General features: G+C 44.8%; 1 long non-coding RNA gene across 3 annotated transcripts in view; it reads left to right on the top strand.

Annotated features, from left to right (window-relative positions):
- Nucleotides 1-4,623: 4,623 nt before the first annotated feature.
- The window catches only part of LOC143989251 (uncharacterized), a 37,246-nt gene continuing 26,375 nt past the window's right edge, over nt 4,624-15,494 (top strand). For 2 of the 3 annotated variants that reach the window (XR_013277008.1, XR_013277010.1), the window contains exon 1: nt 4,624-4,924. This is a non-coding gene — a long non-coding RNA (uncharacterized LOC143989251). The remainder of the gene's footprint in view (nt 4,925-15,494) is intronic. The other variant, XR_013277009.1, reaches the window with a different exon arrangement.

The following is a 15,494-nucleotide window of genomic DNA, read 5'->3' as shown; positions in this document are numbered from 1 at the left end:
TTATTTTTTTGGTCTGGGACTGACTGTGCTATAGGGATGAGCTTCGTGTTCGAGTCGAACGTACGTTCGACTCGAACATTGGCTGTTCGGCCGTTCGGCGAATTCCGAACGTTTGGGCCGTTCGCGTCAAAATTCGAGTGACGCGCGCGCGGACCACAATGCACTGCGGTGGCGCAGTGCATTGCTGCCCCATGATTGGCCAAGCATGCACTGTGACCCCGCATGCTTGGCCAATCGCAGCGCCGGCAGCGAGGAGAGCCATGATTGGCCACAGGCATCCTGCCTGTGGCCAATCATAGCTCAGGCTGTGTAGTGCACGCCCCACACTATATAAGGCCGCCTTTGAGGCGGCCTCCTGTAGTGTGTTACTTAGCATCTGAAGCAGTGGGTGTTCTGTGTACCTTCAACACAGTACACACCAATCGTTTTTGGCTGATTTCCTATCTTGCTGCTGTGTAGTGGTTGTTGTCTGTGCCCTGACTGCAGTATACACCACTATATTCACCTCACCTATATAGCTAGTGATCTAGCTTTAACCACTTAACAACTGCCCATTGCCGATTAACGGCTTCAGGGGGGTTGTTTAACTCTGAGAGGCCGTTAATTAACGGCCTCCCAGAATTCTGCTCTCGCGTGCCCCGAGGTGTGCGCACTCGAGAGCATTCGTGACCGCCGGGTCGCATCACGGATCACGGTAAACGGCCGCTCATAGCGGCCGTTTACCACGTGATTGCTCCGTCAAATGACGGAGTGATCACTTGGAAACAAACCGGCGTCATGTTATGACGCCTGTTCCTCCCTCCCCTCTCTGTACCGATCGGTACAGCGGAGGGGAAAGAGATCGGTGTCAGCAGCGATGTGGGCTGCATCTGCAGTGCCCACATCGCTGCTCACCGAATTTAACCCCTCAATTCCCTGCCAATACTCTGCAATACCAGTGCATACTCTGCAGTACCCTGCCATTACTCTGCAGTACCCTGCCATTACTCTGCAGTACCCCGCCATTACTCTGCAGTGCAGTACCCTGCCATTACTCTGCAGTGCAGTACCCTGCCATTACTCTGCAGTACCCCCCATTACTCTGCAGTAACCCCCATTACTCTGCAGTACCCCCCATACTCTGCAGTACCTGCCATTACTCTGCAGTACCCCCAATACTCTGCAGTACCCTGCCATTACTCTGTAGTACCCCCCAATACTCTGCAGTACCCTGCTATTACTCTGTAGTACCCCGCCAATACCCCGCCAATACTCTGTAATACCCTGCCATAAATTGCCATACCCAGCCATACTCAGAGATACCCAGCCATACTCGGTGATACCCTGAAATACCCAGCCATAGACGCCCCCCACCCCTCACCGCCCTCCGGTGCTTCTACCAACTCGCCAGTACGATCAAAGCTAGAATCTTTTTTTTATTTTTTATTTCAGGCTTCCCAGCCTAGAGGTGAGATGTGGGGTCATATTGACCCCCCAGATTTCACTGTAAAGAGGACCTGTCACCCCATATTCCTATTACAAGGGATGTTTACATTTCTTGTAATAGGAATAAAAGTGATCAAAAATATATTTTTGGGGAAAAAAATGTCAAACTAAAATAAATAAAGTAAAATGAACAATAAAAAAATAAAATAAAAATTAAAGCGCCCATGTCCCCATGTGCTCGCATGTGCCACACATGTGAGGTATCGCCGAGAATGTTAGAGCGAGAGCAATAATTCTAGTCCTAGACCTCCTCTGCAACTCAAAAAATTTAAAGCGTCGCCTATGGGGATTTTTTAAGTAGCGACGTTTGGCGCCATTCCACGGGCATGTGCAATTTTGAAGAGTGACATGTTTGATATCTATTTACTCAGCATAACTTCATCTTTCACTTCATGCAAACATTGGGCTAACAAGTGGTTAATAATAGAGCTTGCAGTCAGTAGTGTTAGGAGATAGTGCGTGCTGTCTGCGTGCTCTGTACCCAGTACATACCGCTATAATATAGGGCAGGTCCCTACTTTCAAACATCCAACTTACAAACATCTCCTACTTGCAAACGCAAGGAGACAGCAGCAAGTGAGATGAAAAAAGATGGACGACAAAACAAATTATACAGGGGTGATAACCCTTCCCTATGTTTTCCAAAAAGCTTAAAAATAGTTTTTTTGGACTGGAGCTACACTTTAAAAATGTACCAGTTGAAAATGACAAACAGATTCAACTTAACACAACAAACCTACACAGTCCCTGTCTTGTTTGCACCGCCTGTATACTGCTGTTCTGAGTATATAGGGCCTGGGGGCCACACGCATTTCCTTTTTTTAATATGGGTACGGGGTTCCCCTTAATATGCGTACAAGACCCAAATAGGCTGGTAATGGGCAGGGAGGGCTACCCATGCCATTTTTCTCAATGATTTTCAACCATATTGCAGGAACCAGATATAACATTAAAACCGCAAGCAGTTTTAAATGATGTTATTTCCGTTTAATGTCATTTTGTGCAGGGACTGTTCTAAACACGGGAAACACGTGGCACTTCACAGGCATACTATAGACACCCCCCAGGCACCATATTTAACCACTTGCTTACTGGGCACTTAAACCCCCCTCAGTCCCAGACCAATTTTCAGCTTTCAGCGCTGATGCACTTTGAATGACAATTGCGCGGTCATACAACACTGTACCCAAATGAAATTTTTATTATTTTTTTCCCACAAATAGAGCTTTCTTTTGGTGGTATTTAGTTACAGCTCGGAGTTTTATTTTTTGCTAATCAAACAAAAAAAGATGCAAAAAAATAAAAAATCATGTTTTAATAGTTTGTTATAAAATTTTGCAAACGGGTCATTTTTCTCCTTCATTGAAGTGCGCTGATTAGGCGGCACTGATAGGCTGCATTGGTGGGCACTGATAGGCTGCACTGATAGGCATAGTTAAGGCGGCACTAATAGGCACAGATAAGGCGGCACCGATGGGCACAGATAAGGCGGCACTGATGGGCACAGATAAGATGGCACGGATGGGTGGCACGGATAAGTGGCACAGATGGGTGGCACTGATAGGTACCACTGATAGATGGGACTGATGGGCTCTGATAGGTGGCACTGCTGGGCACTGATGGGCGGCACTGCTGGGCAGCACCTTTGAGGCAGATTGTGGGCACTGTGGGTGGCACTGTGGGCACTGCTGGGTGGCACTGACGGGGGCACTTACTTTTATTCAGGATGGCACTGCAGGCGGCAGGTGGGCACTGGCAGGGGGCAGGTGGTCGCTTGTATTGCTGGCCATGATCGGGACTGATGTCCCGATCACGGCCGCCGGTGATCGGCTTTTTTTTTTCTCCTTGCGCTGTCAGCGCGAGGAGGAATAATAGCCGATTACCGGCTCCGTTCTATCACATGATCAGCTGTCATTGGCTGACAGCTGATCACGTGATAAGGGGTCAGGATCGACCCCTTGCACGGATCGGTGATCAGGCGAGTCTCATGGACTCGCCGATCACAGAGCGTGCCGCGCGCGCCCCTCAGGGGGCGCGCAGGCCGCTCGTACACGGGACGACGTCAATAGACGTCGTCCCGGAAAAGTAGGTCCGCGCTAATGCCGTCATATGGCAATAGCGCGAATCCCAAGTGGTTAAACATGATTTTTTTTTTTTTCATCTTTTTTTGTTTGTTTAGCAAATATTATAAAAATGTCATTTGGGTACAGTGTTGTATGACCGCGCAATTGTCATTCAAAGTGCATCAGCGCTGAAAGCTGAAAATTGGTCTGGGCAGGAGGGGGGTTTAAGTGCCCAGTAAGCAAGTGGTTAATGTTGGTCAATAACATTCATAGTTAACAGTTGCCAGTGGGATAGAAGGTCTGTCAGTGATTCACATCTTGTCAAGTTTCCAAACTCTTTGATTGGAACCAACTGTTCCGAAGAAATTCGCCTGTCCCTCTACATAATGTACCATGGGCATGAATACCGAGCAACTCTCCTGTCCTTGCCGGATACATATCGCTCAATTAATATGGTGGAGATTCCAGGGACCGTCATGACAGGCGATCATGATGGCACAGCCTGGCAGGATCTCGTAGCACATGATGGCACACTACACCGGAGCCGGTAATGACTTGCCGTTATCTGTACAGTAGTCCGCCAGCAGCTCCGAACAGCGCGCGCAAATAACGATGTTGTCCTGCCGAGAGCCGGGAACAGACTGAGCGAGCCGTCGGCTCCTGACTCTATTTATACCCTTGCTGCCCGTGACGTCACGTGTAACGGTCCACTTGTTCACAGCTGTACGTAACCCGTCACGTGATTGTAGCTAATCCCGAGTCACGTATTTTCTTCCCGCTATCTTTCCTATATATATATATATATATATATATATATATATATATATATATATATATATATATTTTTTTTTTTTTTTATTATATATTCTATATATTGTGCTTTTTTCGTCATTTCTATTCATAATTAATAAGCTATTAATATTTAATATGTGAATGTTTAATATGTATTCCTGTTTTGTAATGATTTTGTTGCCTCCGTCTACGATAACATGGCTCCTCTACTGCGGACAGGAATTATCAGCTAGAGAAATCCCGGTGTTCTGTAAAAAACCTGTTCCCACATCAGATAACGTGCGATCCTTGGAGGAGAAAGGAGACGCCGAAAGTCTCCGAAGAGGAACAGCTGATTAGTATTTATGAGCTGCGGCTGCGCAATACTTGTTAGAGTCTGTCAGGCTGTCGAATAGTATAAGATGGAACTGCGCATGCGCCGAACGGATCAGCCGTTGCATCAGGTTGTCAGCACTAGCTGGCTGAACTGCAGATGGACGGCGCGGGGTGAAGAGTGCCTATGTGTTTACCTGGATTCCCCGTCCACATCGGATATCATGCCGATTGCTTATGAATCACTGTCACATACAAGGAGCTTCCGGAGCGTGAGTGTCTGCAATTCTTTTTTTATTAGCAAAAACAATTCTTTACATTGACTACTTCAGTGCCAGAAGATTTTACCCCCTTAATGACCGGGCTATTTTTTGCGATACAGCACCGCGTCACTTTAACGGACAATTGCGCGGTCGTTATGACACTGTACCCAAACTAAATTTGTGTCACTTTTTTTTTTTTTCAACAAATAGAGATTTATTTTGGTGTTATTTGATCATCTCTGTGGTTTTTATTTTTTGCGCCAGAAGCAAAAAATCTACACTTTAACCACTTCAGCCCCGGACCAATAAACACCTTAAGGACCAGAGGTCTTTTTCCAATTTCGCACTGCGCTGCTTTAACTGGTAATTGCGCGGTCATGCAATATTGCACCCAAACGAAATTTGCGTCCTTTTCTTCCCACAAATAGAGCTTTCTTTTGATGGTATTTGATTGCCTCTGCGATTTTTTTTTTTTTTTTGCGATATAAATGGAAAAAGAGCGAAAATTTTGAAAAAAAAAGATATTTTCTTCTTTTTGTTATAAGAAAAATCGAATAAACTAAATTTTAGTCATACATTGAGGGCAAAATTTATTCAGCCACATGTCTTTAGTAAAAAAAATGTCAATAAGCGTATATTTTTTGGTTTGCGCAAAAGTTATAGCGTCTACAAACTAGAGTACATTTTCTGGAATTTACACAGCTTTTAATTTATGACTGCCTATCTCATTTCTTGAGGTGCTAAAATGGCAGGGCAGTACAACCCCCCCCCAAATGACCCCATTTTGGAAAGTAGACACCCCAAGGAAATTGCTGATGGGTATGTTGAGCCCATTGAATATTTATTTTTTTTGTCCTAAGGGATTGAATAATGACAAAAAAAAAAAAAAATTTTTTACAAAAAGTTGTCACTAAATGATATATTGCTCACACATGCCATAGTTATATGTGGAATTGCACCCCAAAATATATTCCGCTACTTCTCCTGAGTACGGGGATACCACATGTGTGGGACTTTTTGTGAGTCTAGTCGCGCACGGCACCCCTAAAACCAATCACCACCTTCAGGATTTCTAAGGGTGCAAATTTTTGATTTAACTCCTCACTACCTATCACAGTTTCAAAGGCCATAAAATGCCAAAATAGCACAAAACCCCCCCAAATGACCCCATTTTGGAAAGTAGACACCCCAAGCTATTTACTGAGAGGCATGTTGAGTCCATGGAATATTTTATATTTTGCCAAAAGTTGCGGGAAGATTACAAACTTTTTTTTTTTTTGCACAAAGTTGTCACTAAATGATATATTGCTCACACATGCTATGGGCAGAAGTCAAATTACACCCCAAAATAAATTCTGCTGCTTCTCCCGAGTACGGGGATACCACATGTGGGGGACTTTTTGGGAGCCTAGCCACGTACGGGACCCCGAAAACCAAGCACTGCCTTCCGGATTTAAATATAAAATGCTACCAAAAAACCTGTTAGCGATGGCAGGGATCAGGCCTGACTCTGCGATCGCTGCAGTTATGTGTTTAGTGTTTTGTAAGTGACAGTGATCGATCGATACTGCACTTGGGTGGGCTGGGCAGAGGGGCAAAACGCAGGTGCTAGCAGGTATCTGGGCTGATCCCGCTAACAATGCGTTTTTTTGGAACCCTAAACTGCTGGGGACGCTAGTATAGATCTGATCAGATCAGATATTGATCTGTTCAGATTCTATAGCACTACGGGAGGTGTATGCTTTGCGTGTGGGTGTTAGCGGTACTGGCACTAACCTAGCGCTGCCTGGGGCGACGCAGACCCTGACCCTAAAACCTAATTGATATCACCCGCCGGGTGATCAGGGGGTTAAACCTTTATTGGGTAATAAATGGTGGGTGCCCTGATGCTATAAAAAACAAACTAACCAGAGTCACCCGTAACACTTATACGGTGATCAGTGGTGAAAGGGTTAACTAGGGGCAATCAGGGGGTTCAAATTTTTATTAGGTAGTATATGGGGGTCCCTGGCGCTATATAAAAACCTGACGGGGAACCTAAATAACTAACTGGCTAACCAGCGTCACCAGTGACACTTATACTGTGATCACTGGTGAAAGGGGGTGAAAGGGTTAACTAGCAGCAATCAGGGGGTTAAAACCATTATTGGGTAGTATATCGGGGTACCTAGCGCTATAAAAACCTGGCGGTGAACCTAAAAAAAAAACTAGCTACCTAGCGACACTAGCGACACTGATGCAGTGATCAGAAAAATGATCGCTTAGTGACACTGGCAAAAGGGGGTGAAAGGGTTAACTAGCGGCAATCAGGGGGTTAAAACCATTATTGGGTAGTATATCGGGGTACCTAGCGCTACAAAAACCTGGCGGTGAACCTAAAAAAATAACTAGCGACACTAGCGACACTGATGCAGCGATCAGAAAAATTATCGCTTAGTGACACTGGCAAAAGGGGGTGAAAGGGTTAACTAGCGGCATTCAGGGGGTTAAAAACATTATTGGGTAGTATATCGGGGTACCTAGCGATATAAAAACCTGGCGGTGAACCTAAAAAAATAACTAGCTACCTAGCGACACATGCAGCGATCAGAAAAATGATCGCTTAGTGACACTGGCAAAAGGGGGTGAAAGGGTTAACTCTAGGGGCAATCAGGGGGTTAAATCTTTATTGGGGGGTGATAGGGGGCTACCCTGGACCTAACACTAACTGTCCTGACAGTTTTTACTGTCACAACTGACACTGAATGCATTGATCAGTAAAGAAATGATCAATGCAATCAGTGACACTGTGACTGGGGGGGGAGGGGGGGCGGGGGGGATCGGGGGGGGTTTGTGTGCCTGTGTGTACCTACATGTCAGTGTAGTGTTGGTGCACACTTACTTTTAGTCTTCTCCTCGTAGTCCGGTCAAAAAGACCGCCCCGAGGAGAATGACATCACTTCCTCCTTCCTGTGTAAACAATACACAGTGGGAGGAAGCTTCTCATTGGCCAGGAGCGATCCAGAGGGGGTGGCCGAAAACGAACGGCCATCCCCTCATCACGGAGCACTCCTGGAGGGAACCGGACCGTCGTATCCAACGGGAGGGGGTCCGATCGGACCCCCCCACCCGCTGGAAGGCAATCACGTACATCTACGTGATTGTGCCTGCCTGTGCCATTGTGCTGACGTACATTGGCAATACGGCGGTCCTGAAGTGGTTAAGGACCGCCGTATTGCCATTGTACGTCATCGCAATGGCACAGGCAGACACAAGCACGTACATGTACGTGCCTGCCTTCCAGCGGGTGGGGGTCGGATCGGACCCCCTCCCGCTGGATACGGTGGTCCGGTTCGCTTCAGGAGCGATCCGGGATGAGGGGAATGCCGTTGGTTTCTGGCCATCCCCTCTCGATCGCTCCTGGCGAATGAGAATCTTCCTCCCACTGTGTATTGTATACACAGGCAGGGAGGAAGTGATGTCATTCTCCTCGGGGCAGTCTTTTTGACCGGACTACGAGGAGAAGACAAAGTAAGTGTGCGCCAACACTACACTGACATGTAGGCACACACAGGCACACTGTTCACCGCCAGGTTTTTATAGCGCTAGGTACCCCGAAATACTACCCAATAATGGTTTTAACCCCCTGATTGCCCCTAGTTAACCCTTTCACCCCTTTTGCCAGTGTCACTAAGCGATCATTTTTCTGATTGCTGCATTAGTGTCGCTAGGTAGCTAGTTTTTTTTTTAGGTTCACCGCCAGGTTTTTATAGCGATAGGTACCCCAATATACTACCCAATAATGGTTTTAACCCCCTGATTGCCCCTAGTTAACCCTTTCACCCCCTTTTGCCAGTGTCACTAAGCGATCGTTTTTCTGATCGCTGCATTAGTGTCACTAGTGCCGCTAGGTAGCTAGTTATTTTTTTAGGTTCACCGCCAGGTTTTTATAGCGCTAGGTACCCCGATATACTACCCAATAATGGTTTTAACCCCCTGATTGCCCCTAGTTAACCCGTTCACCCCCTTTTGCCAGTGTCCCTAAGCGATCGTTTTTCTGATCGCTGCATTAGTGTCACTAGTGCCGCTAGGTAGCTAGTTATTTTTTTAGGTTCACCGCCAGGTTTTTATAGCGTTAGGTACCCCCATATACTACCCAATAATGGTTTTAACCCCCTGATTGCCCCTAGTTAACCCTTTCACCAGCGATCACAGTATAAGTGTCACTGGTAACGCTGGTTAGCCAGTTAGTTATTTAGGTTCCCCGTCAGGTTTTTATATAGCACCAGGGACCCCCATATACTACCTAATAAAAATTTGAACCCCCTGATTGCCCCTAGTTAACCCTTTCACCAGTGATCATCGTATAAGTGTTACGGGTGACTCTGGTTAGTTTGCTTTTTATAGCATCAGGGCACCCACCATTTATTACCCAATAAAGGTTTAACCCCCTGATCACCCGGCGGGTGATATCAATTAGGTTTTAGGGTCAGGGTCTGCGTCGCCACAGGCAGCGCTAGGTTAGTGCCAGTACCGCTAACACCCACGCACAAAGCATACACCTCCCATAGTGGTATAGTATCTGAACAGATCAATATCTGATCTGATCAGATCTATACTAGCGTCCCCAGCAGTTTAGGGTTCCAAAAAAACGCATTGTTAGCGGGATCAGCCCAGATACCTGCTAGCACCTGCGTTTTGCCCCTCCGCCCAGCCCACCCAAGTGCAGTATCAATCGATCACTGTCACTTACAAAACACTAAACACATAATTGCAGCGATCGCAGAGTCAGGCCTGATCCCTGCGATCGCTAACAGTTTGTTTGGTAGCATTTTATATTTAAATCCGGAAGGCAGTGCTTGGTTTTCGGGGTCCCGTACATGGCTAGGCTCCCAAAAAGTCCCTCACATGTGGTATCTCCGTACTCGGGATAAGCAGTAGAATTTATTTTGGGGTGTAATTTGACTTATGCCCATAGTATGTGTGAGCAATATATCATTTAGTGACAACTTTGTGCAAAAAAAAAATTGTAAAATTCCTGCAACTTGTGGAAAAATATAAAATATTTCATGGACTCAACATGCCTCTCAGTAAATAGCTTGGGGTGTCTACTTTCCAAAATGGGGTCATTTGGGGGGGGTTTGTGCTATTTTGGCATTTTATGGCCTTCGAAACTGTGAAAGGTAGTGAGGAGTGAAATCAAAAATTTGCACCCTTAGAAACCCTGAAGGCAGTGATTGGTTTTCGGGTTGCCGTACGCAGGTAGACTCCCAAAAAGTCCCACATATGTGGTATCCCCGTACTCAGCAGAAGCAGCAGAATATATTTTGGGGTGCAATTCCACATATAACTATGGCATGTGTGAGCAATATATCATTTAGTGACAACTTTTTGTAAACTTTTTTTTTTGTGTCATTATTCAATCACTTGGGACAAAAAAAAATATTCAATGGGCTCAACATGCCTCTCCACTACTTCCTTGGGGTGTCTACTTTCCGAAATGGGGTCATTTGGGGGGGGGGGTTGTGTTATTTTGGCATTTTATGGCCTTCGAAACTGTGATAGGTAGTGAGGAGTGAAATCAAAAATTTGCACCCTTAGAAATCCTGAAGGCAGTGATTGGTTTTCGGGGTGCCGTACGCAGCTAGACTCCCAAAAAGTCCCACATATGTGGTATCCCCGTACTCAGGAGAAGCAGCAGAATATATTTTGGGGTGCAATTCCACATATAACTATGGCATGTGTGAGCAATATATCATTTAGTGACAACTTTTTGTAAACTTTTTTTTTTGTGTCATTATTCAATCACTTGGGACAAAAAAAAAATATTCAATGGGCTCAACATGCCTCTCCACAACTTCCTTGGGGTGTCTACTTTCCAAAATGGGTTCATTTGGGGGGGTTTGTGTTATTTTGGCATTTTATGGCCTTCGAAACTGTGATAGGTAGTGAGGAGTGAAATCAAAAATTTGCACCCTTAGAAATCCTGAAGGCAGTGATTGGTTTTTGGGGTACCGTACGCGGCTAGACTCCCAAAAAGTCCCACATATGTGGTATCCCCGTACTCAGGAGAAGCAGCAGAATATGTTTTGGGGTGCAATTCCACATATAACTATGGCATGTGTGAGCAATATATCATTTAGTGACAACTTTTTGTAAACTTTTTTTTTTTGTGTCATTATTCAATCACTTGGGACAAAAAAAGTATTCAATGGGCTCAACATGCCTCTCCACAACTTCTTTGGGGTGTCTACTTTCCAAAATGGGGTCATTTGGGGGGGGGGGGGGGTTGTACTGCCCTGCCATTTTAGCACCTCAAGAAATGAGATAGGCAGTCGTAAATTAAAAGCTGTGTAAATTCCAGAAAATGTACTCTAGTTTGTAGACGCTATAACTTTTGCGCAAACGAATAAATATACGCTTATTGACATTTTTTTTACTAAAGACATGTGGCTGAATACATTTTGCCCTAAATGTTTGACTAAAATTGAGTTTATTCGATTTTTCTTATAACAAAAAGTAGAAAATATAATTTTTTCTCAAAATTTTCGGTCTTTTTCCATTTATATCGCAAAAAATAAAAATCGCAGAGGCAATCAAATACCATCAAAAGAAAGCTCTATTTGTGGGAAGAAAAGGACGCAAATTTCGTTTGGGTACAACATTGCATGACCGCGCAATTACCAGTTAAAGCAGTGCAGTGCGAAATTGTAAAAAGACCTCTGGTCCTTAGGCTGTTTATTGGTCCAGGGCTGAAGTGGTTAAAAAAAATAAAAAAATAATGTTTTTTACTTTTTCCTGTAACAAATATCACCAAAAGTGTTTTTAAAAAACAAATTTCTTCATCAGTTTAGGTCAATATATATTCTATATGTTTTTGGTAAACAAAAACGCATTAAGTGTATATTGATTGGTTTGCACAAAAGTTATAGCGTCTACAAACTATGGGAAAGATTTATGGCATTTTTATTATTTATTCATTTTTTTTTTACTATTAGTGGCAGTAATCTGCGATTTTTTTATTTTTTTTTTTTAATTTTTTTTTCTTTGGCAGTACTGCGACAGACAGATCGGAACACTTTTGCCACTATTTTGGGACCAGTGACATTTATACAGCGATCAGTGCTATAAATATGCACTAATTACTGTGCAAATGTCACTGGCGGGGAATGGCTTAAATGTGTGTTCCCTCAGTGTGTTCAAACTGTATAGGGGTGTTACTGACTGGGGGAGGAGACATCATTCCTACTCCAGGATTAAGTATGCTACATACCCTAAGTCTGGAAAGGAGTACTGGGGTTGTAGGCACAGTCTGGCCACTGCAGCGGCCTGACACTTTTCATCCTTTTTTATTTATTTTTGTGCTCTAGCTTTGAGTGTGCTACATACCCTAAGTTTGAAATAGAGTACTGGGGTTTGTACGCACAGCCTGGCCAACACAGCAGCTTGATACTTGTCATCCTTTTATTTATTTTTTTGGTCTGGGACTGACTGTGCTACATACCCTAAGTCTGGAAAGGAGTACTGGTGTTATATACACTGCCTGGTCACCGCAGCAACCTGACACTTGTCATCCTTTTTTTTGTGGTCTAGGTTTGAATGTGCTACATACCCTAAATCTGGAAAGGAGTACTGAGCTTGTACGCACTGCCTGGCCACCGCAGCGGCTTGACACTTGTCATCCTTTTATTTATTTTTTGGTCTAGGACTGAGTGTACTACATACCCTAAGTCTGGAAAGGAGTACTGGGCTTGTACGCACTGCCTGGCCACCACAGCGGCTTGACACTTGTCATCCTTTTTTAAAATCTTTTTTATTTATTTTTTTGAGTCTATGATTGAGTGTGCTACTTACCCTAAGTCTGGAAAGGAGTACTGGGGTTGTACACACTGCCTGGCCACCACAGCGGCTTGAAACTTGTCATCCTTTTATTTATTTTTTTGGTCTAGGACTGAGTGTGCTACATACCCTAAGTCTGGAAAGGAGTACTGGGGTTTTTACGCACTGTCTGGCCACCACAGCAGCTTGATACTTGTCATCCTATTTTCTTTTTCTACTCCAGGATTGAGAGTGCTACATACCCTAAGTCTGGAAAGGAATACTGGGCTTGTACGCACTGCCTGGCCACCTCAGCGGCTTGACACTTGTCATCCGTTTTTCTTTTTCTTTCTCTACTCCAGGATTGAGTGTGCTACATACCCTAAGTCTGGAAATGAGTACTGGGGTTGTAGGCACAGCCTGGCCACTGCAGCGGCCTGACACTTTTCATCCTTTTTTATTTATTTTGTGGTCTAGCTTTGAGTGTGCTACATACCCTAAGTTTGGAATAGAGTACTGGGGTTTGTACGCACAGCCTGGCCAACACAGCAGCTTGATACTTGTCATACTTTTATTTATTTTTTTGGTCTGGGACTGACTGTGCTACATACCCTAAGTCTGGAAAGGAGTACTGGGGTTGTACACACTGCCTGGTCACCGCAGCAACCTGACACTTGTCATCCTTTTTTTTGTGGTCTAGGTTTGAATGTGCTACATACCCTAAATCTGGAAAGGAGTACTGGGGTTTTTCCGCACACTGCCTGGCCACCACAGCAGCTTGACACTTGTCATCCTTTTTTTCTTTTTCTACTCCAGGATTGAGTGTTCTACTTACCCTAAGTCTGGAAAGGAGTTCTGGGGTTGTACACACGGCCTGGCCACCGTATCAGCTTGACACTTGTCATCCTTTTTTTCTTTTTCTTTCTGTGCTCCAGGATTGAGTATGCTACATACCCTAAATCTGGAAAGGAGTACTGGGGTTGTACACACTGCCTGGCCACCGCAGCAACCTGGCACTTGTCATCCTTTTTTTTGTGGTCTAGGTTTGAGTGTGCTACATACCCTAAGTCTGCAGAGGAGTTCTGGGGTTGTAGGCACTGCCTGGCCACTGCAGCGGCTTGACACTTTTTTCATCCTTTTTTATTTATTTTTGTGGTCTAGGTTTGAGTGTGCTACATACCCTAAGTCTGGAAAGGAGTACTGGGGTTTTTACGCACTGCCTGGCCAACACAGCAGCTTGACACATGTCATCCTTTTTTTCTTTTTCGACTCCAGGATTGAGTGTGCTACTTACCCTAAGTCTGGAAAGGAGTACTGGGGTTGTATGCACTGCCTGGCCACCGCAGCGGCTTGACACTTGTCATCCTTTTTTCTTTCTCTACTCCAGGATTGAGAGTTCTACATACCCTAAGTCTGGAAAGGAGTACTGGGATTGTACGCACTGCCTGGCCACCGCAGCGGCTTGACACTTGTCATCCTTTTTTTCTTTCTCTACTCCAGGATTGAGTGTACTACTTACCCTAAGTCTGGAAAGGAGTACTGGGGTTGTACACACTGCCTGGCCACCACAGCAACCTGACACTTGTCATCCTTTTTTTTTGTGGTCTAGGTTTGAATGTGCTACATACCCTAAGTCTGAAAAGGAGTACTGGAGTGCTTGGCCACCGCAGCGGCTTGACACTCTTTTTTTTATTTTTTTGTTTTTTGGTCTAGGATTGAGTGTGCTACATAACCTAGATCTGGAAAGGAGTACTGGGATTGTACGCACAGCTTGGCCACCGCAGCGGCTTGACACTTGTCATCTTTTTTTTTCTTTTTCTTTCTCTACTCCAGGATTGAGTGTGCTACTTACCCTAAGTCTGGAAAGGAGCACTGGGGTTGTAGGCACAGCCTTACCACTGCAGCAGCTTGACACTCTTTTTTTTTTGTTTTTTTGGTCTAGGATTGAGTGTGCTACATACCCTAAGTCTGGAAAGGAGCACTGGGGTTGTAGGCACTGCCTGGCCACCGCAGCGGTTCGCAACTTGTCATCCTTTTATTTATTTTTTGGTCTAGGACTGAGTGTACTATATACCCTAAGTCTGGAAAGGAGTTCTGGGGTTGTACGCACTGCCTGGCCACCACAGTGGCTTCACACTTTTCATACTTTTTTATTTATTTTTGTGGTCTAGGTTTGAGTGTGCTACATACCCTAAGTCTGGAAAGGAGTACTGGGGTTTTTACGCACTGCCTGGCCAACACAGCAGCTTGACGCTTGTCATCCTTTTTTTCTTTTTCTACTCCAGGATTGAGTGTGCTACTTACCCTAAGTCTGGAAAGGAGTACTGGGGTTGTACGCACTGCCTGGCCACGTAGCAGCTTGACACTCTTTTTTTTGTTTTGTTTTTTGGTCTAGGATTGAGTGTGCTACATAACCTATATCTGAAAAGGAGTACTGGGGTTGTACGCACAGCCTGGCCACCGCAGCGGCTTGACACTTGTCATCCTTTTTTTTTAATCTTTTTTATTTATTTTTTTGAGTCTAGGATTGAGTGTGCTACATAACCTAGATCTGGAAAGGAGTACTGGGGTTGTACGCACAGCCTGGCCACCGCAGCGGCTTGACACTTGTCATCCTTTTTTTTAAAATCTTTTTTATTTATTTATTTGAGTCTAGGATTGAGTGTGCTACATAAACTTGATCTGGAAAGGAGTACTGGGGTTGTAAGCACAGCCTGGCCACCACAGCGCCTTGACACTTGTCATCCTTTTTTTGTAATCTTTTTTTATTTATTTTTTTGAG

This window comes from Lithobates pipiens, unplaced genomic scaffold (assembly GCF_037356315.1).
Source record: "Lithobates pipiens isolate NorthernLeopardFrog02 unplaced genomic scaffold, aLitPip1_a1.2 Scaffold_18, whole genome shotgun sequence".
NCBI classification, from domain to species: Eukaryota; Metazoa; Chordata; class Amphibia; order Anura; family Ranidae; genus Lithobates; species Lithobates pipiens.
The sequence above is the reverse complement of the archived record's forward strand: the minus strand, read 5'-3'. Positions and strand labels throughout refer to the sequence as shown.